Source organism: Rattus norvegicus, chromosome 2, assembly GCF_036323735.1.
Source record: "Rattus norvegicus strain BN/NHsdMcwi chromosome 2, GRCr8, whole genome shotgun sequence".
NCBI lineage: Eukaryota > Metazoa > Chordata > Mammalia > Rodentia > Muridae > Rattus > Rattus norvegicus.
In genome coordinates, this window is record NC_086020.1 from 218498149 (window position 1) to 218523292 (window position 25144).

General features: G+C 42.5%; 1 protein-coding gene, 1 non-coding gene and 1 pseudogene across 8 annotated transcripts in view; 1 reads left to right on the plus strand and 2 right to left on the minus strand.

The window, feature by feature from the left end:
* The window catches only part of LOC134485684 (adenosylhomocysteinase-like), a 45422-nt pseudogene extending 24443 nt beyond the window's left edge, over positions 1-20979 (minus strand).
* Ank2 (ankyrin 2) overlaps positions 1-25144 on the minus strand; it is a 575860-nt gene that overhangs the window by 445594 nt on the left and 105122 nt on the right. The window lies entirely within an intron of this gene.
* On the plus strand, positions 14845-14926 carry Trnav-aac18 (transfer RNA valine (anticodon AAC) 18). The gene has a single exon. It is a non-coding gene; the product is annotated as a tRNA-Val (tRNA).

The window sequence follows — 25144 nt, forward strand, 5'->3', positions numbered from 1 at the left end:
GCTGCATGAGCAGGAGCCACAGATTTAACGGCTTAGAACGCCATTCGGGTTTTTCGGTTTGATTTTTTTCCCCATTCCCTATGAAGCAAGAGTTCGAGCCTGGCTTGGCACAGTGGAGTCTCTGAGGAACTCGTAATCATGAAAGAGGCTGGGACTACAATACCCAAAGGCTTGCCTGGGGGAGAAGTCCAAGGTGACCTTTGTGACTAACATTAGAAATCAAACTGCTTTATTTCTGTGATGTCTGGAGATTCCACAAGCCAGTCAGCCCCATTAGAGGAGAGGAGGGATAGGAGAACCACCAAGAATGTCAATATCAGACCCAGCATTGTGGCTCATACCTGTAATCCTAACATTCAAGAGAATGAAGTGGAAAGACAGTTGTGAATTTTAGGTCAGCATGGGCTAGGTATGAGTTCCGGGCCAGCCTGGGCAACAGTGTGCTTCATGAATATTCTCAACACAAAATAAATAATGATAGTAGTAGTAGTAGTAGTAGTAGTAGTAGTAATAGTAATTAACAACAACAACAAAGTGTCTGAGATGTTGACTATGCCAATTATCCTAATCTAATAACTGCATGTGGTATGCATGTGTAGAAATGCCACATTATAATGTCACACAGGATCACATTAAATCAAAATTATATTTTAAAACTAAAAATGGTTGCCAAGAGAGGGAGATGAGCATCCAGAGATAAGTCCCCTGAGAGGTTAGCCAGTCCCAAGAGGGCAGCCCCAAATACACATGAGCAATACCAAGCGATCTCAGCAGGTTGTATTATAAACTATATGATATATGTAACAATTAGAACTAAAGAACAAGAGGCCAAGAACTCGAGGGGTGGGAGGGGCACAAGAGGAGCTGGAGGAAGGAAGGGGGAGAATAGTGGGAAAAGGGTGCATGCATGTGAAATAATAAAATAAATAAGGGAAAGTTTCTTTTAAAAAAAATAGAAGGCTGGAAAAAGAGCTCGGTGGGTAAGAACATTCGCTGCTCTTCTAGGAGACCTGAGTTGTGTTTTCAGAGCTCAAAACCTTCTGTAACTCCAGCTCCAGGGGACCGATGGACACCAAGATAAACATGGTATGTATACACTCGGGCACGTGCACCCACACACACTCACACACGGGGACCCAAATAAACCTTAAAAAAAAAATAAAAATGAAATTGAGCCTTCCTAATGTACGTTGAGTCTGCCAGCAACTTCCTGTTAGAGTCTTGATTGAAACATTGTATAGTCTCATAATGGCCCCCCAGGATAGCCACAATCTCACACTGTTCTAAATTAACATGTTTCAAAGCTCATAGAAATCCCAAGCAGGACTCCCAATTTCACGGAAGAGACACAGTGATTATCTCCGCGGTAAGTCCCAGGAAGCTGCTCGGTGCTTAGTGTATAAACCGCCTTTTAGTTTTTTCAAACTACAATCTTATCTGCAAAACACTCCTAATTACACGTATTCAAGGAAGTAAACTGCCGTGAGGCACAGAAAGTTCTAGAGCCAGGTGTGCAGTAAGGTCTGTAGCCAGCCCTTGGGGTGTGGAGGCAGGGAAGTAAGGAGTTGAATGTCACCTTCATCTACATAGTAAGGTCACGGTCAACCTTGGAGTCTAAATCAAACCGGTCTCTCTGCTTCTTTCAGCCCTTCTATCCCACTCTAGGGTGGCTTCCAGCAAATAAGTGTCTGTTGAATTATTAAGTATAATAATTGCTCTGTCCCCTGTAAATGCAGCAGATAATATAATTAGCTATTTCTCCTAAAACTTCCAGTCTTCTTGCTGATTAGTTACACTCCATAGGCACGGTCAAAGCAACCATTACGGGTCATTATCTGAGTCAGGTGCCTAAGCAGAATTTCAACCAAATATCTCCATGTTATCTGGCTGAGTTAGCACTTGCCTTTAATCCTAGCACTCCGGAGGCAGAGGCAAGCGGGTCTCTGAATTTTAGACCAGCCTGGTCTACACAGAGAGCTTCAGGCTAGGCAGAGCTATATCATGAGGTTGTCTCAAAACAAAACAAAATTTTCGTCTTAGTACCTATTTTGTTTGGGACACAGTTCTCACTATGGAGCCTAGGCTGCTTTAAACGTATGATTTTCCTGACCCTACTTGGCTCAGATCTTAGTTATATGTGACCACGTTCATGTCCTATCCACACTCCTAAGCCTCACGGAGCCCACCGTGCCCAAGTTTCTGCTCAGTGGACCATACCTCACACTGTTCAACTATTCAATATTAAAACTGGGAACTTTAAAAGATGTTATTTCTTAAGTCCTAGCATGATCAACTCCAAGCATGATGTATCCCCATTATGAATATGTTTCCACAGATGCAAAAACAGTGGAGTCAACCAAGCATGTCTGGAAACCTCTAAAACCTTTGCTTTTTCTTGAGTTAATGAGTTGATGGTCCCATTTTGTTATAGTAACTGAAAGTACACTAAAATCAAAAGTTTCACAGAAAGGGAGAGAGAGGGGGAGAGAGAGAGAGAGAGAGAGAGAGAGAGAGAGAGAGAGAGAGAGAATGAAAAGAAAAAGAACCATGAAAAACCTTAGCTTAAAACAAAGGTCAGTAAACCATAAAAATTGAGGCAGAAATTCAAAAAACCAGAATTTTTAAAATCAACAAAAGTTTGTTGCTTGGAAAAATAAAAACAAAACAGAAAAGTCCCAGTACTTAAAACAAATTTAAAAGGAGAGATTGCTGTCATCTCTCAGAATAAAAATGGACTATGAAGGAACACAGTGAAAAGTTTCATTATTCTAAGAACTGAAGCAACCTAGTTAAAAATAGGAAAGTCCTGAGAAAGACAGCAACTATAAAAACGACTCCAGAAGAAATAGAAACAACTAAAGAAACAAATGATGGTATCGAAAACTTCACCCCATGACAGTGCAGCCAGATGGCTTCCCTGGTTAGTTCTGCCAAATGTTTACTGAGGACATAAAAACAAATCTTCAGAAACTCTTCCAACAAATAGAAGAGGAAAGAAACATCACCAAGTCTGCTCTGTGAGTTCTGCATGTCCTTGAGCGCAAAGCTAGAATAAAGAGTACAGGAAAAAGAGCCAAACCTGAGAAGGACACAGACTCACGACTCCTCAGAAGTATGGTTGTAGCCAACAAATTTATCACAGTTCAGAATATTGCAAGGCAAAAATATATTAATTCATATAACCTTCCAAACCTCAGAGTCTAGCAACATGGGACATCATAGACGATTTGTGGCTTGCCTTCATAATCACGTGGCTGACCAAGAGAGAACAGACATTTCTGGCTCAAAAAAAAAAGTGTATTTCTAATGAATGTATACTGTTTTCATATCATTATAAAATAGAAAAACTATCACATGTTCACAACTAACTACACTGGTCCCCAAGTCATAAAAAATTGTACACTGTGACTATGTGGAACTTATCCCTGGAATGTAAATAGAGCTTTCGATCTAGAAATCAATCAAAATAATGTCATATCGATATTTAAAGAATAAACTACACAACCATCTTAATACATAGAAATTACTTAAAATTGTATACCTTTCATAAAAATTTTATACTTTTCATAATAAAAAAATACAGATATGGATAGGAAGCTTCTAAGCTTGATGAACAGACTCTATGAAAAACCCAGAACTGATATCAAAGGCAGAGGTGAAAAGAGTTATAACTCTTTTATAATATTATACTGTAGGCCTAGCAAGAGCAATTTGGACAGATACAGAAAGAAAAAGTATCCGGATTGGGAGAAAATAAAAACCATCTTTTGGGGTGTTTTTGTTTTGGTTTATTGTTTTGATTTGGTTTGGTTTGGTTTGGGTTTGGGTTGTTTTTGCTTTGTTTGGTCGGTTGGTTTGGTCTGGTCTGGTCTGGTCTGGTCTGGTCTGGTTTGGGGGGTTTGATTTTTTTTTTTTTTTTTTGGACATAAATAACCACATGGTTTTTCTCTGTATCCCTGGCTGTCCTAGAACTCACTCTATAGACTGGGCTGACCTCAAACTCACAGAGATCCGCTTGCCTCTGCCTCCTGTGCTTTACTTTTCTCGTTTGCCTGCTTGTTTGAGACAACCCCGCTCTGTAGCCTGGGCTAGCTGAAAACTCAAAGCAATCCTTCTGTCTCCACGTCCTAAGCTCCGGGACTGCACGTATGCTCCACCACACCTGACAACTGACAAATCTCACAGATAAAAATTCCTAGAGTGTACTTTTTGGTTTTTATTTTACTTTGCGAGACAGGTTCCTCCGTGTACCTTTGGCTGTTGTACTAAAGAATCTGCTTTAAATGAAATAAAAACCATTAAAGTTAATGGCTGCAGCCAGGTTTCAGGGTACAAGATTATTCATTACAGAGTATCAGTCACAGTTCCACCCACAAGCCACGAAAAATCCAAATGAATATTACTTCACTTAGCAGCTTAAAAACCACCAGAATTATTTATTAAATTGAAATAAATCTTATGTAAGAAAAAACTACAAAACCTTTTTGTAATGTTTTTGTGTATGGGCATTTGGTCTACGTGTATGTCTGCACCTCACACGCATGCAGTACCCTCAGAACTCAGAAGGGATGACAGAGCCTCTGGAACTAGGGCTATAGACAGGTGTGAGACACCAGGAAGCTGTTTCTTAGCTCCACCAGCACCTATACACACACATACACACACACACACACACACACACACACACACACCTACACACACACCCCTACACACACACCCCTACACACACACACCTACACACACACACCTACACACACACCCCTACACACACACACACACCTACACACACACCCCTACACACACACACCTACACACACACACCTACACACGCATGCACACAGGCATTATATAGTTATTTTTAATTATTTATATATATAATTAAAAATAATTTTTTGAATCAATGAATGAATAAATAAATAAATAAATGTAATGTTTAAAAATGAACTTGAAAGCTGGAGAGGTGGCTCACTGGCTGCTCTTCCAGAGGTCCTGAGTTCAATTCCCAGCAATCACATGGTGGCTCACAACCATCTATAATGGGATTTGGTGCTCTCTTCTGGTGTGCAGGCATGCATGTAGGCAGAACACCATATACATACTAAATAAATAAATAAATCTTAAAATTAAAAACAGAGATAAACTCAAAAAGCCCACTCTCACAACTATCCAGTTCTGAAAAAATATCTTCATGTAATGTGTTCAAATTTATCGTAACTGCATATTTGAGTGTATATGTGCATGTGAGTACTGTGCTCACAGAGGCCAGAAGAGGGAGATAGATCCCACCTACAATTTCCTCTTTTCTTTTCTCTTTTTAGATGAAGATCAGGGAATATAATTAAGTGGTAGAGCACTTCTTTAGTGATATATGAAACACTGAAAAAATAATTTAAGCTGTTGTCTTTATAAAATAACAAGGAATATATACAAATGCTTAAGATAAAGAAATGCTTTCAACGGATATGAGAGGGAGATGGAGTGATGGCTCCATGGCCAAGAGCACTAGCAGCTCTTATAGAGACCTGAGCTCAAGTGCTAGAACTGACATCAGCCAGCTCACAACTAACCGTAACTTCAGCTCCTCTGTGGTCTCTGTGTGTCCCTACACAAACACACAGATACACAAACACACACTCACTAACTCTTTAAAAAGAAAACAGCTAAAATTTAGCATTAAGACCTCAGCAAAACATTACCACCACCCTCAAAAAAGAAAGGAAGGAAGGAAGGAAGGAAGGAAGGATTACAAAAAGCTATGTTAATTGATAAATTATTAACCCTAAATTAATTTCTGAGTGGTTAACTAATAAGTCAACTTTCTTATCTTCATTTTCTTTGTTCTGTTAATGTTTTATTGCTTTTCTATGATAACCAAGCATCACGGCCCCAACCGCATATGTAGCAGAGGATGACCTTGATGCGAACCAATGGGAGGAGAGGCCCTTGGTCCTGTCAAGGCTTGATGCCTCAGGGTAGGGGAATATCAGGGCGGGGAGGCAGGAGGGAATTGGGTGGGTGGGTGGGGGAACACCCTCATAGAAGCTCAGAGAAGGGGATTGGAGGGAAACCAGGAAAGGCAATAACATTTAAAGAAAAATATCCAATAAAAGAGGAGGAGGAAGAAGAGGAAGAAGAGGAAGAGGAGGAAGAGGAGGAGGAGGAGGAGGAGGAGGAGGAGGAGGGGGGGGGGGGGGAGTGTAAATATGACCGTATGAGGTGCCTGGAGAATGCTCATATTAATGGCATTTTGTTACAAATGTTTTCGGTCCCTCAGCCTTTTACTGTCATTGTGTAGTTTTACCCAAATGCCCTCTCGGGTTATTATTCTAAGATTACTATGTGGAGGGCCCATTACAAACTCCAACTGCAGCAAAAAAAAAAAAAAAAATGGGTCTGACGCCTCCACACGGTGTCTGGCTTGACTCTATTTTGTGAGTAATTTGTTCCTTTCTTTCCATGCATAAACTGGTAACAAGTAGAGTAAAAATCCTGAATCAAAATGTAGCCATCTCGTAGGATCGTGCAGAGCTTTGCAGGCAGCTAGAAATCTTTCTAGTTGTATCTTGGTTTGGTGATAGGGCCCCAAGTAACTCGGGCTAGGCCAAATGTTCCTTACTTAGCCAAGGATGACCTTGAACCCCTGATACCCCTGCCTCCTCCATCACCCAATGCTGGGATGGTGGGCATGTGCTACCACAGCTAGCCAGGACGTGGTGGTCTTCTTTTTTTAAATACTTTTTAAAATTGGCCATGGTAATGCATGACTTTGATCCTAGCACTTGAGAAGCAAACGCAGGTGGATCTCTGTGTGTTTGAGGCCCGCCCTGTCCTTGTAGTGGGTTACAGCTCAGCCAGGGCTACCCAATGAAACCCTGCCTCAACTCCCCCACCCCCAAAATGCATTTTAACCTGAATTAGACTGTAAACATTATCATTAAGAACTTTCGCAACCATGAGGTGGATATAAACAGTAATTGTATGTACTGTGAAAGAACAGGGTGGGAACAGGGAAGGCAGGTGACCGAACTAGTTTGTAAGATAAAAGTACATGGATGAACAATGTTGTTCTCAGAAGGCACCCGTGATTTAATGAGAATCCCAGTGCCAGGCTCAGTTTGCCTTCCTACAACTACTGGTCAAGGAGGCCCCGAGGTGCCCAGAACCACACAAACAAGTGTCATAATGTCACACACACACACACACACACACACACACACACACACACGCTATCATTCTTGGTTGCCCACTCCGACTTTAGACTATAGGCAATGTAGACCCTGTGGATGCAAACTCTACTCCTTTTGGGTACAGAACACTCAGAAAGCAATCCTGCACTAACCAGGGAACTCCCACACTGATAACTAGCTTTCAAAGTGCTGGAAGGTGCTACCCAGAATGCTCAGTGATAATGTGCATCAGTGGCCTGACTCAACACTGGACCCTGCATGCTAGAGTATTAACCTGATGGACAGTAGTGTCAAGGCTAGTTATGGGTTAACAATCTCTGTCTTGATTAGAGTCCTGCTCCCCAGGAGGGAATTCATGACTGGTGCTATTACCATGGTCAAAATGCATGCCTAGGGGAGTCGTAGACCCTAGGGAAGAATCTATTGGTGTTGTTTTGCTAAATAGTCACATCTCCAAACTGCATTCTAACAATATATTATTAGGTCCAAAGATGTCTGCTGACGTCAGCCTTGGTCAGGGTTAATAGTTAATACAGGGTCGTAGTTAATACAGACTCGTAACTCTCGGTATTGAAAACAAGGGATTGTGGGCACTCATCTACAGATGGAACACGTACCAACAATACTCACGCCTCCAAGGTTCAGAAAATACCTCAGAGGAGATGTCATAGAGAATGTCAAGGTCAGAGGATGGGGAGAAATACTGGCCTCTGAACACGCCGTGACCATCACACACATGAATTTACAGCTGGGGTTAGCTGCACAAATCAACCTAGTTAGTAATTCCATCGCGCAGGGGGATGGGTTCCTGATGCTCCACCCCCTAGCTGGGCAGCTAGCAGCTGCTGAGGGAGGGACGGTCAAGCGGCCATTGGTAGGTGCCAATGCCCCAGGGGATAGCCCCACACCCATTAGCATGTCAGTAGCATTAATTGAACTCAGTAAGAGAAAGAACAGCCAGATGGTGGCGTACGACTTTAATCTTGGCTCTCCGGAAGCAGAGGCAAGTCGATCTCTGTGAGTTTGAGGCCAGCCTGGTCTACAGAGCCAGTTCCAGGGCAGCCAAGGCTTCACATAGACAGAAACCCTGTCTCAAAAAAAAAAAAAAAAAGTGAAAATGACCAAGATACATTGTATAGATACAAGAATTTTTCAAAAAATAAAGAGAAAATTAAAAATGTTCTATTTAAACATTTAAAAGCTGGACAGCATCTGAAGAACAACATATAATGTTCTCTCTCTCTCTCTCTGTGTGTATGTGTGTGTGTGTCTCTGTGTGTCTCTCTCTCTCTGTGTCTCTCTCTGTGTGTGTCTCTCTCTCTCTGTGTCTCTCTGTCTCTCTCTGTGTGTCTCTCTCTGTGTCTCTCTCTCTGTGTGTCTCCCTCTCTCTGTGTCTCTCTCTGTGTCTCTCTCTGTGTGTCTCCCTTTCTCTGTGTCTCTGTCTCTGTCTGTCTCTGTCTCTGTCTCTCTGTCTCTGTCTCTCTCTCTCTCTCTCTCTGTGTGTGTGTGTGTGTGTGTGTGTGTGTGTGTGTGTGTGTGTGTGCTCTAACAGTAGGACAGGAGGCACTGAAAGTCGTAACCTTTTCCAGACACTGCATACATGCTACTTAAACTATTTTAACATCTTTCTTTCCTTCCATGTTCACAACCACCTCAGAGCTTTATCATCTGAAGAATTTTTAGATGAAAACCACAAACTTCTGAAGGTACCCATCACTCAGAAAGTGACACACTCTCCAGCAGTCAATCAGTGAGCCTTGGAAATGGTGCCAACTCTTGAGGCCCTTAAAAAAATTATATATATATATATATATATATATATATGTAAAATTTATATATATATGTAAAATTCTTAGTCATGTTTTCCCATATGAATCATAGTCCTAATTCCCTTGCGCTGGGCATAGACCACCCACCTAACCAATTTTCAATTTGCTCGCATGTTTGCTTTTAACAAAGAATTAACTCAGTTCATGTTTATCATAAAATGCTACCCTGCTGTAAGAGCCATGGTTTAAAGCAGTAAACTGTGTCATGTTCAGGTTAGGAGCCCTTCAGTTCTCTGTGGCATTAACAATATCAGTAAATTTAATCTAGTCCTCAACATCCCACACATATTTCCTCTTATTCACAAACTCAAAGAACTTGCCTCAGAATAAATATCCACTCAGTACACATCTGAGCTTTGATACAGCTGAGTTAAAAACACACAGATGATTTACTCCGGAATCTGTTTTCCACAACAGCATGAAAACATGCTAACAAACCAGTATCAAAGATGGCATCGTGGAAACCCTTCGGTATGTCAGAGGAAGCAATGTTCCATTTAAGTCCCAATTAGATTTACCTAGCTTTCAAGAGAATTTCCTATTCACCAGAAATGAAATGAGATGAGCCCAGTTTCTTGGAATTCCAACACAAAAGTGGTCCATGGGCAACTTCGACTTTCCCTTTCTCCATAAGACACAAGCAGGAGCGGCTTCAGTACAGCCCAGCTAATTAGCTCTTTGCTATACAATAGCCCTTTTCTCAAGCCTGTGGCTTCTCACCCAGATGATAAAAAGCTGTTTCAGTTCAAGACTTTCCCTTAATTGGTTTGTACCCTAGTAGGGAGCTCCTGGCTCCCCTTGCATACCCCTACATAGAGGGGAGCCACGATTCTCTGCCTCCCAGCAAAACATAGTTCTTGTAAGATTTATGCCTGGCTTTCATGTTCACCCACTGAATCAAATCCAAAGCTCTGCTCCTTTTAGCTTCAGCTACCTTCCCTGAGAAAAGCACAGCTTTGGAAACTTGGGAAAGGAAACTTGTTTGCCCTTAGAAACGTCCAGTGAAATTAACAGTGAAGCATTCTTTTGTGCCGTTTGGCAGCCCTCATGGTTAAGGACTCCAAGTCACAATAGCCCCAGTCACCCAACCTTGAAGAGCAAGACTGAGGCCCTCGACTATCAATATCTTTCCACGTTAAATGTTAGCTTTCTCTGTACGCTCCTGGCGCACGTCAAACTCACGGCAGTCACATTGAGCAGTGACTGTCTCTTCTACAATATAAGGTGACACAGTTTTTAGATCTAAGGATAGATATTAGACATCATTTTTCCGACCACTTCATTTTTCCAGATACTTAATTTAAGGCCCAGAGGGTTCAAGTGTCTTTTTCCACTTAGCAGCAGGGTGGGTCCAGCTAAACAATCCTCTTAGTTATTTCCTAGTGTTCAAGTAAAAACTGTTTTAAAAGGAGAGGATTGGGGGGTTTGGGGGGACGACTTGAGTCCCATTAAATGGAAATTCTGCCTCAAAGTGGCTGTGTGGATGAGAACGTGCCTAAGGAAGGAATAACTCTTAACCAAACACGTTTCGTTCCCTGAGTGGCACAGCACAGCCATAGTCCACCAGAGCTGTTTTCCACACAGAGTGGAGCCATTTTTCTCCGCCCACAAAATGGCATCCATCGTTCTGTTAGCACGGATCGCATCCCAGTGCTGTTGACAGATGAGCGATGACTGTGTGTTTGCGTCCACCAGACTGCCAACAAACATCACGCAGACCAAGATAAATTTAGCCAGCAAATGAAACTTCGTCTTTTTATTCATGTCTCCTGGGTAGCAAGGTCATCAAATCAGGAAGTTAATCTCAATGATCCAGTCCTCTCAATCCAATGCCAAATCAGATAACACGAGAAAGCCTTGGGAAGGGACTCGGCACTGGCTCAGGAAAGTTAACATGCATCCTGGACCCACACAGATGGCACCGACTTACTCCTGAAATGTAGACTTTTTTTTAAAAGATGTATTTATTTTTATTTATATGAATACACTTCATCTTCAGACACACACTAGAAGAGGACATCAGGTCCCATTACAGATGGTTGTGAGCCACCATGTGGTTGCTGGGAATTGAACTCAGGGACCTCTGGAAGAGCAGTCAGTGCTCTTAACCACTGAGCCATCTCTCCAGACTGAAACAAAGACTTTCTTAGACACTTTAGGCAGTAGAGTGTGTTCTTCTGCCTTCCAGTGACAGGAAGAGCTTAGGGGTAGTCAGCTCTGCAGAGTGTGCTGGCCTACAGAGGCCAGGCCACCATGGCTCAGTGGACATAACTCTGCTCATCCCATCCCAGCTGTGGAAAGAAGCATCAAATAAGGACATTGGGATGTGGCATTTTAGCATTCAAAAATTGAGATTGATATATTGTGTGAAACCGTAATTCTTTAAGGGTGTACAACTAAGAAAAAAAGCTAACTGCTCTTTCTTTCCCTGTAGTGCATTATTGTCTGTCAAGGAAAGACTGCGTAAACTTTGACTGGATATGCTGCCTGTCGTCTTCACCAGATGTTAGCATTATTGGGGGCTGCCTATTGCCTACAACCCACCCCTAACATGTGGCTCAAGAAGTCAATGGACTTCAAAAGGTGTTAGCATCATCAGGGGTTACATGCTGTCTGTAATCTACCCCTGAGGGAAGTTGAACCACATTTTAAAATCATATTTAGAGCTAGGAAGTGGTGTCACACACCTTTAATCCCAGCACCTGGGAGACAGAGGCAGGCAGATCACTATGAGTTTGAGGCCAGCCTAATCCACAAAGCAAGTTCTAGGACAAGGCTACACAGAGAAACCCTGTCTCAAAAAAAAATTACATTTGTGTGTGTGTGTGTGTGTGTGTGTGTGTCTGTGTCTGAGTGTGTGTGTGTGTGTGTCTGTGTCTGTGTGTGTGTGTGTCTGTGTCTGTGTGTGTGTGTGTCTGTGTCTGTGTGTGTATGTGTGTGTGTGTGTGTGTGTGTGTGTGTGTGTGTGTGTGTTGGGAGGTGAATATCAGGTTTCACATAAAGAGGTCAGAGATCAGCTCATAGGAATTGGTCCTCCTTCTACTTCATGGGTTCCAGGGATCCAACCTACCCTACCCACTAAGTATCTCACTAGCCTTAAACCACCTATTAGTGTTCTATTGTCTGGTGTCTCGGTTCTTCTCACATACTGTAGTAAGTCTGGAAGAACAAGCTGTGACGTGTATTTGTCAATACAGCAGAACTTGGCCTGGGACTTTACCTTCATCGTTCTGTTGGGCCCTTATGGAAAGGGCCATGGCCTCTAGGTCAAGGCCATGAGAAACTAAGCCGATATCCAAAAAATCTGACGGTTGTTAATGACCACACTGCTCCTGAACTTTCTAACATGGGAGAGGGGAAAAGAGGATTACCTGCCTACAATGTGAAGGGTGTCAAGAGAAAAACGGACGAGGAAAGTGGAATGATCTCTAGGTGACCCGTGTCCTCAAAGGTGCTGCTCAGAGCCGTGGCCAGCGAGCTCCGCTCCTTACTTCCCCTGTGTTTCAGTCAACGTGGCGAAGGTGGATTGTGAAGAAGGGACCTTCCGGTGACCTTCATCTTTCCCACTGTTGCTCTCCAACTGCTCTTTCATTGAAGAGGTAGGTGACACCGTGGTTAACTTTAAGGACTCCAGGGCCAGAGACCCGGATCTGTCACTCTTTGAACCTTCGGTAGCTTCTTCAATCATGCTGTATCTCTCCTCTTCTTAACTATAATGTCCCTTCTCTCTGATGTCATTATGTTGTGAATTACCATGTATAACCCATTTGTGACAGCACCTTACATATCGTGACTATTAGAAAAACATTACTAATCTTCAAAGGTATGTATTCCACTATGATAGATACCTTCTGAGAGAAGAATTCTACAGACTTCAGAGGTTAAGAGTACATAATGCTCTTAAAGAGAACCTAGGTTCAGTTCCCAGCACTTACATGGCAGCTTGTCTGCTGTAACTCCAGTTTTAGGGGTCTTTTCTTCTTCCAAGAGCACCTGTACTCATGTGCACACGCTCATAAGACATATACACAATAAATTTAAATATATTTGATTATACATAAGCATATATACGCATACACATAAACACACACACACACACACACACACACACACACACACACACACACACATCCAAAAGAGGAATGAGAGAGGAAGAGGAAGAGAAGTGTCTCTCAAATCCTATGCAGTCTGTGGCCCATGCACTCCGAAAGTCTATATACATGGTATAGGTTAAGACTGCCAGAAGGTCGGTTGGGGATTTAGCTCAGTGGTAGAGCGCTTGCCTAGGAAGCGCAAGGCCCTGGGTTCGGTCCCCAGCTCCGAAAAAGACTGCCAGAAGGTAATTTACCACCAATAAGCTACCTCAGCACATTTGAAATTAATGAAGGCAACAGAGTGGGAATTGGTAATCCTCCAGGATAAGCAGACTAGTGGGTGTTCAGAGCACAATGGGCTATTTTAAGGTGACCCCAGGAGGCAAAGACACCTTACAAGATGCTACACTGTCCGAGTTCCTGATTGGCCTACCAAGGAATGTGGCTCCAGGTATTGGTCCTGTTACATCTTTTCCATAAAATAACACTATGGTGGTTTGAATATGCTTGGCCCCTGGGAAGTGGCACTATTCGGTGGTATGGCCTTGCTGGATTAGGTTTGGCCTTGTTGAAGGAAGTGTGTTACTGTGAAGGAGAACTTTGAGGCCTTAGTGCTCAAGCTCTACCCCGTATAGGAGAGACCCTCCTCATGGCTGCCTGCAGAAGCCAGTCTCTGCCTGGCCGCCTTCGGATCGGCATGTAGAACTCTCCGCTCCTCCAGCACCATGCCTGCCTGCACACTGCCATGCTTCCTTTCATGATGACAATGGGCTGATCCTCTGACACTGTAAGCCAGCCCCAATTAAATGTTGTCCTTTACAAAAGTTACCTTGGCCGTGGTGTCACTTCACTGCAATGAAACCCTAACAAAAAGGATTTTGTAAGCTAGGTACGGTGACACACATCTGTAATGCCAGCACTGAGTAGGCTAAGGAATGGGCATGGGAATTTCTAGGTCATCCTGAGCAACAAAGTAAGCTCCAGACTGGCAAGACCATGTCTCAAAAAAAAAAAAAAATAGAACAGAAGAAGAATAAAGAGGTGTGTTTCTGCAGTGTAATTTATCTACTAGATTAGTGATTCTCAACCTTCCTAATGCTGGGACTCCATGTTAGTTTAATTTAGTTGTTTAATTTAGTTCCCTATGTTGTGGTGACCCCAACCATAACATTATTTCTGTTGCTACTCCACAGTAGTGACTTTGCTAATGTCGTGGATCGTAACGTAAATGTCTGATATGCAGGATATCTGATATGTGACCCCCACAAAGGTTTTGCGACCCACAGGTTGAGATCACTGATCTAGATGCTTTTTACATTGGCAAAACAAAATTCAGGAACTTGTTTCCACATGTCCAAAGCACCTCCTCTCATCTAGGGTCACAGTCAGTATTTTAGCATCTATCTGCCTTAGTCCCATATCAATGGTAATTAAGACATGATTCATGAGGAAAAGGCAAATATATTAGTCTTCCATTTAAAAAGGATGGCACTAAGGAAAAAAAACAACAGACTTGCCCAACATTATATATCCAGGCAGAGTTCAAGTTCATGGCTCTTGCCCAGAGTTAACGGCCTGTCAATCAATCCACTTGAAGGACAAAGAAAGTAAAGTGGAGCCAGCACTTGCCTGGTGTGTGGGATGTTCTGAGTCTGAATTCCCAACTCTTGAAAAAAAAAGAAAAAGAAAGAAACTAAAAAAAGTCTTAATAGTCGTGTCATTAAGAATTTAAGATTTGGGGGTTGGGGATTTAGCTCAGTGGTAGAGCGTTTGCCTAACAAGCACAAGGCCCTGGGTTCGGTCCCCAGCTCCAAAAAAAAGAAAAGAAAAGAAAAAAAAAGAATTTAAGATTTGAAAACACTAAGGTTATTTTTATGGTCTAACTATGTGTCTAGTTTTCTTAGCCCCAAACAGAAAAACATAATAAATAACCAAAATTAAATTATACCACTATGTCTCTATTGCATCTTCTGTCTCCTGTGTTGAGTCCTTTGCCTAGGACAGACAGTGGTCCCCCTATTCCTTTTCCCAACCCCACGGCTCCCATGGATGGACTGGTATCTCTCAGTCAAATGCACAAGCACATGCCCATTGGGAATTTACCATAATACTTTGCGCCAAACATCAATCTCTCTTCCATAGCACCAACATCAATCACTTGTCATTTCTGAACTGATATATTAATTACCTGTCAGTCACTGGACTAAGATATTTTCCTTCTCCTTCTTCTTCCCCTACTTTCCCGTCCCTCCGACTGTAAGGCTTGCCTTGAGGTTGAGAGCCTCCAGCTTAGCCTGACATATGCTGAGATGACATGTTTATACTACCAAACACTTTTCTCCTTCATTCAGCCCCCTCACTTAATCACTGAATCCTGTGGACCTAACATCTTCCAATTCTCACAAAACTGAGCCTTGTCATTTCTTCCCTGGAGGCCACCATCACCTCCTAGCTTGTTTCTGTGCCTCCCTACACCGTGTCTACTGTTGCCAGAGATGCCTTCCATAACTTTTATCTCCTCATGCGCATTACCCTTCCACTTACCTACTTCCTACTGTGCACCTACGTACAAGAGTCTGTTTGGAAGGCCACTCCTCCTCCGTGGTGCTTTTCTAACCCACCCAGTTCCTCTGTAGAAGTATCCATTACTTCCTTCGAGACCCAGTTCATCATAGATTTCTAATACAGATGCTGCTACATCGCTTGCTTGTTCCAAGGTTTGTTTTGTTTCATTGTTCTTTTCTTTCTTTTCTCTTTTGGTTTTTCAAGATAGGATTTCTCGGTGTAGCCCTGGCTGACCTCAAACTCACTTTGTAGACCAGGCTGGCCTCAAAGTGAGATGCGCTTGCCTCTGCCTCCTGGGTGCTGGAATTGAAGGTGTGAACCCTCACACTCAGCTACATTTACACATACAGCCACCTCTCCGGGGTCCAGCCTCTGTCTAAAATCACTTCAGTATCTCTTGTGCCCAGCCATGTTGGTTAGCTTTTTGTCAAGTTGATGCAAACCTAGACATACCTGGGACTAGGGAACTCAGCTGGGAAAATAACTCCATAAAATGTGTGTCTTCCTAAGGTACCTATGCAATGCTGCCATCCAGTCCTCTATTCAAGTCTTTCTCTCTTGGTAGGCAAATGCTCCACCACTGAGTGAGAGCCCTGGGCTTCATATTTCATTCACATGAATCTGTAACAACCTCTCCTTTGTTACTGTAGATATTTTTTAGATATTATTTTTGGAAGTGGGACATTTTTATTACTAAAATAAATCCTACTCAAATCCTTGCAGTCTCTAAAAGTTAAATAAATGCAGCTTTGCTTGGGTGGTCATTGTCCTCTTAGCATGGCTTTAAAATCACCGGCCTCTGGGATTTTAAGTCAGACTGCCCACTGTGCTTAAATAGCCATTCCAACCTGGTCTTTGCTAACTGCTCCAAACAGAATCACTAGCATCCCATGCTTTCTCTGTTCTAGCCAGGCATGGGTCTGTGTTTGTTCCTGTCCCCTCAACCACAGCTGGTGACTGTCTACTGTCCACTGGGCTTATGATTACAAGGATAAAAGCACATGGGGTCTGGAGCTTGGAAGATCTGATAGGAGCTCATCTGAGACTTAGTTTCCTCGGCAAAACAGCAAGCCAGGACCAGCGAGATAGCTCAGAAGCTAAAGGTGCTTACTGTCAAGTCTGACCACCCTAGTTCAGTCTCCAAACTCCCCATGCTAGAAGGGAGGACTGAACTCCTGCAAATTGTCCTTTGGTATGTCACCGTGTGTGCTCCCACACTTTCCCACACAGGCATACACAAAGTAAGTAAGTGAACAAAGACATTATTCACAAGTAATAAATGTGAAGAAGGTTAAAGCCAGAAGATTGATTGTAAGTTCACGGCCAGCCTTGGGTACAGAGTGAAACCTGGTCTAAAAAGGAAAGAGTTTGGAATTTGGAAGAGGATCTTCATAAAGGACCCTGGTCAGGGCTGAACCTCAGAATGGGAGACCTTTCCCTGTTCTCAAAGGTTACTCTAGTCTGTAACATTTTTTTTTGTTTTGTTTTGGTTTGGTTTTTTTTGAACCTGGGCCTTTCCATGCATCTCTGGCTATCTTAGAACTTACTCTGTAGACCAGGCTGGTTTTCATAGAGACCCACCTGCTTGTACCTCTTAAAGGCTGAGATTACTCATCACTAGGCCTGTTCTTGTACATTTATTTATTTTTTTTTTTTGAGTACTGCAGGAAGTACTTGACTCCCTGCCCCCCCAAGTCTGGGATTTTATAATGTACTATTATGTCATTTTATTTTGTTTCTGGTAGTGCTGGGGACCACACCCATTATGGTAAGTGCTCTACCACTAAGCTACAATCTGAGCTATCAGTTTTAATGTTCTATTCATGTATATAAGGTGATTGTCTCGCCTCGAAGACTTTGAGCCTCTGTGAAGGAAGACTTTTTGACTTAACTCACCTTGGGTTTTCAGTGCCTGACCAAAAAAAAAAAAAAAACAACATAGGAACACAACAAAATTATTTTTGAGGTCTGATGTATCAAACGGAATTAAAATGAAATAGATTTAAACTTGAAACAATAAAGGCCAGCCACTTTCCTTGGCTCTGCCTCGCCCCTTGCCCTCCGTATCAAGAGTGGAATGAGCGTTTGATGGTTGTGCATGGGGTGCTCTGTAATAAAAGGAGCAGTCTCCTGATTCTGAGCATGAGATGGCAACTGCTGGCCTGTGAAATAATCTGCAAAACGGCGTTTTTTTTCCCTGAGGTGCTTTGTGTTGGCATCAGTGGGATAGAATGTCATTTCATAGTCCGTGTTTACTGAACCATGGGAGGGATTTCCAGGAGCATCTGCGTGGACGCCAAAGCTAAAGTGGGGCACTGTCCCAAAAACATGACATGTAAGACAAATTGATGTATTCAAGCTCTCAGAGTCAACAGCACAATCTGCTGTTTTTAGAGAGGACCTTTTTGGCACCCAGCACAGAGTATGTATCCGTGTGACAAAACCAGGCTCGACACCAACTCCCTGTCCCCAACAAAATCCTCCAAGTAACTTCTTTATTCTTTTTCATGACATCACCGTTCTTGTCTTATCCAAATTCAAGACCTTGAAATTGGGCTTTTCACTTTGCTTCTTCCTTGAAATTGCCTAAACCCAACTAATTCTCAAATCTCCCCATCTCTCCCTCTCCGTCCCCTCCCCTCCCCTTCCTTCTCCCTCTCTCCTCCCCTCTCTCTCTGCTAATGTGGCTGGATTTCTGCATTTCCTTATTTGATATCTAGTGCTCTTTCAGACTAGGTAATATGCTACCTCTAGATTGGGTCATATGCTGCTCTGAGACTGGGGTAATATGTTGCCTCTAGTTTGTGCTTTCTGTGTATGCTCACTCACTGGTCTGCTCAGAATAGAAGTTCTCTGTTGTCAATTAGAAATGTCCAAGTTCCTCTGAGACCCACACTTGCTTCCAGTTGCACCCTCTTCCTTTATCCCTTAAATCCCCCCCCCCCCTACACAAACTTGATCCGATAGGGTTGTGAGTGATAATTCTACATTCCCACTTGAACAGACTCAGGGACATCCAAACTGCTGGCAAAGAGCAATTTCTGGAAGAAGAAAGGGTTTGAGCCGTCTGAGTGAATGAAGAGCATTTGCTTTGATCAGTATGTTGGTCAATGGCTAACTGCTCAGAGCTGGGTGGGGCAAACAAGAGAAGGAAGGATTCGCTCCCCTTGAGCTGGCCATCCATATTTTTTCTGCTCTTGGGCCTTAAAGCCCCTTGTTATTGAGGCTTTGGTGTCCAAGGTTAAGATGACAGCACCCTCTCATTCCCATTCTTAAGCTGTTTGACTCCATATTGGGAACCAACCTATCAACATTCTGGGTTGTCTAGCTTCTAGACTGATAGCTTTCCAACTTCATGCATGCAGATGACATCAGCATGGGACTCTGTCAGAAACCTGTGAGTCATTTCCCATAATACATTTCTCCTCATACAGGTCCTCTGTCCATATGTCTATCCTGTGACTCTGTTTCTCTGGAGAACCTTGACCAATGAAGAGGTGGTTTTTCCCCTGGGGTCTCCCCCAGTTTTCTGTCTTTGGCTTCTGCTTGTGGGTCTGTTCCCCTGAGATCCACTGGAAAGCATTAGTGCAGTGGTTCTCAACTTATGGGTCACAACTCCTTTGGGAGTTGCAAATCAGATGTCCTGCATATCAGATGTTTACATTATGATGCATAACAGCACAAAATTCCAGTTGTGAAGTAGCAACAAAAACAATGTTATTGGTTGGGGTCACCACAACGTAAGGAACTACGGGTCGCAGCGTTAGGAAGGTTGAGAGCCACTGCCCGCTGTCAGCATTCTGTTCCCCATGTTCACTAAAGGGAATTTGCCTTCAACTCTGGTGCTGCTTACTAAATCAGCATCTCTGTGTGATGTCATCACTTGGAGGACATAATGGAGGTGTAATTGTGTGTGTGTTACATGCCCCTAGGTGTGTTGTTGTTGCCCTTGTTTTACCAGAAAAACAAACTGTGGCCCTTCATGTTCTATTTCCTATTTTATGGTTATGTCTTCCCAGAGATGGATGAGCCCCCTGTTCACATTTCTGTGATTACATTAAAAAGAAAAATCATTGTTTAAATTTAAGATCTTAGTTTTTAGGCTGAATGTAGTAGTCCATGCCTTTAATTTCAACACTTGGAGGGCAGAAGCAGACAGATCTCTGTGAGTTTGAGGCCAGAGTGGTCTACACAGTGAATTCCAGGATAGTCAGGGAGACATAGAGAGACCCCATCTCAAAAAACAAAACGAAACAACAATAACAAAAACCAGAACAGAACTTATTTTTTTACCACATCATCCATGTTTAAAAATATTTCCAACTAATATATTAAATCCAGGAGGAATTTTAGTCTTTATACATCTGTCCTCTTTTCCCTAACGTGTTTGATGTAGGCTAAGTAAATAGACTATGAATTGGTTATCAGAGAACATTAGAACAATGTGAGTAATTTAATATGCTCCAAGTTAAACTTCTAGACTAAGATATGAATGTTTTTAGAAAAGACAATAACAAAAATTTTCCCCATATTTTTTAGTTTGGAATTTCTAGAAATGAGTAGATGTTTACATGTGTCCTATTTAAAAATCCTAATGCATTTCTGTTGGATAATAAGAACCTTTTCTTTGTTAAATCCCAATAGAGAAAATTAGAGTGGAATGTTGACAGAAAAGAAAATGCTCTCAAGATAACACATGGACTTCATCAAAAAAGCATTGGGAGAAATTAGGCAGGAATTCGGAAAACAGACAGATTGTCATCTGGGTTCATTGATTTTTAAAAGCAAAACATTTGTAATATTTAAAGCCATTTTGTGGATGGACCCTCATCTTAGGAAATAAGTTATTTATTTAGAATACCTCAATTTGTCATATATATATATATATATATATATATATGACACATATATACAAATTTGAAATGATTGTGTGTAAAGCATAGAAAGAAAAAGTCCTCAGAAATCTAGAAATAACTAGAACACTTTAGTTTTCTAAGAATGAAACTAACAAAACCCTACAAACTTCTCTTCAAAATTTGTCTTTAAATAAGAAGCCTTTAATATTACCCACACCTACATGACAGTTTTCTCTTTATAAAACATAACAACTTGAAAGTACTTGGCTTCCTACCCATGATTGTTCTTTAACTTCAGTACTTAAAAATTAGTCATTACAAGTCAAATAATCAATAGACTGCCTCATCTTTATTAGTAGTTTAGATGTTTTAGAATAAGGAAATATCTAGGAGAAACTGGGTAAATCAATCAATCTTTCTCTCTCTCTCTCTCTCTCTCTCTCTCCCTCTCTCCCTCCCTCCCTTGTTCCTCCTTCTCCCTCTCCACCCTACTCCTCCGTCCCTTCTTCCTTCCTTTCTTTTTTTTTTCAACCAGTCTTTTGAGACAGGATCTCACTAGACTAGGCTAGCCTTGAACTCATAAAAATTCACCTCTGCCTCCTTGAGTGATGGGATAAAGGTGTGTGTTACCACATCTAGTGATACTATTTCTTAATTCATAAGATTCCAAGCTTTGGGATTGGAAGCTGCCATTGATAATAATGGCTACAAGATGGAACAAGAGTAAGTATTTGAAATAAAGCAGCATTCATTCATTCATTCATTCATTCATTCATTCAACAAATAAAATATAATAATCCTAACGGCATGCCAGTAATAACAATAATGCCTTAATTTCTTCTCCATTGCTGTGATGGATACACCGAAAGGAACTTGGGGAAGTTTGTGATTTACATGTCTTGATGACACTCCAGGAGCTCAAGGCAGGTTAAGGCTCAGTGGTTAAGAGGTCCTGAGTTCAAATCTCAGCAACCACATGGTGGCTCACAACCATCTGTATTGAGATCCGATGCCCTCTTCTGGCCTTCAGGCATACACGCAGGCAGAAAGCTGTATAATGTATACACGATAATAGATAGATAGATAGATAGATAGATATAGATAGATAGATAGATAGATTACACACAGCCACTGTGTAAAAGATAAGCTATGAAAGGAGACAGCTTGGTGCAGAGCAGATAGGTGGCCTCTGAAATGGCACAAGGCAACACTTGTTAGAGCCAAGAGACGTAGGTGTACCACCACAGAGCCATGGGATGTGAGGCCCCCCCAGGGGAACAATCACCTACCATATTCTGGGGCCTAGGAAAATAAATAAATAAAAGCAAGGACCAGCCAGAAGGTTCTGTGGGTAAAAGCACTCACTAGGCAAGAGTGGCCCTCTGAGTTGAGCTCTCAGAATCCATGTAAAGGTGAAGGAGAGGCCCAACTCCACGAAGCTGTCCTCTGACCTACACATGCACCGTGTAGGAAGAGCGAACAGGTGACGATCAGTTCCATTTTCATGTGTCCTGACACTGAATGGGGGTGGTGTCTGCAGGATCCACGGAACAAGGCCTCGCAAAGCAGCCAGATGCATGGGTGTGGAGCATCAGAGAGTCAGTCGCTGTGTCCGTTTCTGTCTTCCTTTCCGTTAGTAACATCAGTTTCTGCACAGTGTCACTTCTTCCCAGCCACCTGGAGACTCCGTCTCTGTCCACATCTTCCTCTGCGGTGTGAACAGAATGCCTCTCCACAACTTCTTTACTACTCCTTGGATGGGAGGCCTTGACGTTTTACTTCCTAGGACACGTCTTTAAGGCACAGGCACAGTGCTGTAGACTGACTTTGGGATGTGCACACAGGAATACCTCCAGAGTGGTAGCTCAATTGTAGAGGACGTGCTTAGCATATGCGAGATTCTAGGTCCAATCCCCAATACCCCCCCCACACACACACACACACAGAGTTTAGGAACTTTTAGAACCGTCCATGGTAGTACATGCCTGCAATACTAAAGGTACAAGCAGAAGGATTAGTTCAAGGCTACCCTTAGCTAGTGAGTTTGAAATGAGCTTGGGTTATGTGAGACTCTGCCTCAAAAACAGAAAGCACACACCTTAGAGCCTTACTTGGTGGCGCATGCCCAGAATCCTAGCATTCAATGTGCAGAAGCAAGAGGATCAGGAGCCTGAGTTATGTATCAAGAACCTGCATTTGAAAAAGACAAACAAAGGACAACACCTTGGGGAATTAGACAGGGGTTTTGGGAGAGGTGAGGATTCTTTGATGACCTCACCATACAAATGACCTATTAACTGATCTCTTTGTTCAGCTTAACCTGAGTCTGACCAATACACAGGTCATCGGTCTAGAATGGAAACACGAGGGCAATAATAAGGGAAGAAAATTTAGGGGAAGACTGGTAGACAGACGACGTGCACACAGTCCCGGATGTTCCATCCACAGTATGGAGAGAGAGAATGAACAAGAGAATGAACAATAGTTATGAGCTCGATGACTTTTTCCACGGCAACGTTGCCATAATAATAAGGCCGAAACACAGTGCATTTGGAGCTGGACAAGTATGGTGGCACATATTCTAGCGCTCGGGAGGTTGAGGGCAGCCTGGGCTACATAACAAGTGTCTTAGTCAGGGTTTTATTACTACGATGAAGCACCATGACCAAAAAGCAGGTTGGAGAGAAAGGGTTTATTTGGCTTACACTTCCACATCACAAGCCATCATTGGAGGAACAGGACAGGGCAGGAACTCAAGCAGGGCAGGAACCTGGAGGCAGCAGCTGATGCAGAGGCGTGGAGGGATGTTACTTACCAACTTGCTTCCCCTGGTTCGATCAGCTTGCTCTCTTATGGAACCCAGGGCCAACCGCCCAGGGACTCCATCACCCACAGTTGAGAAAATGCCCTGCAGCTGGATCTCACGGAGGCATTTCCTCAGCTGAGGCTCCTTTCTCTGTGGTGACTCTAGCTTGTGTCAAGTTGACACACAAAACCAGCCAGTACAGCAAGAGTCTGGTCCGAAAAGTTTTTCTGCTTTTAACTCTGAAGGAAAATACCAAATATAGTATTTTCCTTTGGGGAATCCTGCCATTTCAAGAAGTAAAGAGGAAATAGCTGGAGAAGAAATAGGTTCAATGCATCCTAAGTCCTAAACGTGAAGGAAAGTCAAATGGATCAAAGGATAAAGGATAAACCAGTCTAAGGGGCTGTTTCCTGCCTGGGTCTGGCCGGGCACCCCAAAGCACAGAGGCACACTGTCTGTTCTTGCTTTTGTTTTTGTGTAGTTAGCCCTGCTGGAGAATTCACCTAGGGACATTCACAGCTAGGGAAGCCCTCTACCTCACCTCTATTCACCACCCTCCACTGCAGCTTTGATTCCAAGCCCAAAACCTCCAACCCTGAGACAACAACCACCCCCGCCCCGCAAAAAAAAGCCCCAACACTTAAAAGTAATTTTTATAAATCCGCATTTTTATACTCCCCCAGTAAACTTTCGACAGACATTCCCACACTGGCATTAGTGATAACTCTCGTACACACTGGCAACATAAAATTCAAGACTGGGACAAAAGGGAGAGGTGACTAATTTCCCAGATGACAAACAGACTCCATCGATCATATCCCTGAGTTACAGCACTCCTATCCAACTTGCCCAGCCCCAAGGGAGGGCTCCAGGTGCAGACCTTTCTCTAATTGGTTTCTATGCCCACACCTTCCTCTTAAGTCATCATTTTCTGAGGTAATTGGTACCTATAAATTCTTGCTAGAGTCAGTTTCCTTTCATTGAAAAGGTGCTTATGTTGCAAACCAAAGGAGCAATTATATTCTCTGTTTAACTAACTTCATTCCTGCCATTTACTACCTAGTGTTACTTGCTGCGTCCTGTAATGATATTTACAGAGAATAGGCAGAAATGCACCTAAGTAAATAATGTTAGTTTTTGAGTCCAACTTTCAGAAAATAAATTATCATAGACCATCATTTAATCTAATTTGGCAACACATGTTGCATTACTAATCTATTACTGGAAATGCATTTCTCCGTTTCTTTGTCAAGTGAACATCTTGCCAGAATGTTTGGTAGCTCTTTTGTTATTTTGTTAGCATGATGGGATTTGATGAGTCACCTTACCTCTTCCTACAGCAGCAGTTCTTATTTGGGTATATATATCAGGATCGTGGGGACAGGAACTGGCAAAAGGCCTTTCTAAAACACATGATTGTGTTCCGTGTAAAGAAGAGTTAGATATATTTGTCCTTATATTACATAGTAAATTCCTTCTGCTGTCCTATAAGGTGAATTCATGTTCCCGATTCTAGAAGCAACTATTTCATATAATCAAGTGGAATCATAATTTTATGCATACTGAAAAATCAACTTCTTGGTCTGGGAATGGTGGTACAAGCCTTTAATCTCAATGTCCAGAAGGCAGAACTTGTGGACCTCTGAGTCTGAGGACAGCCTAATCTACATAACAAGTTTCAGCCTAGCCAATGCTATTGTCTTTCTAGATTTTTTCCCCCAGAACTGAGGACCGAACTCAGGGCCTTGCGCTTGCTAGGCAACCGCTCTACCACTGAGCCAAATCCCCAACCCCCAGTGCTATAGTC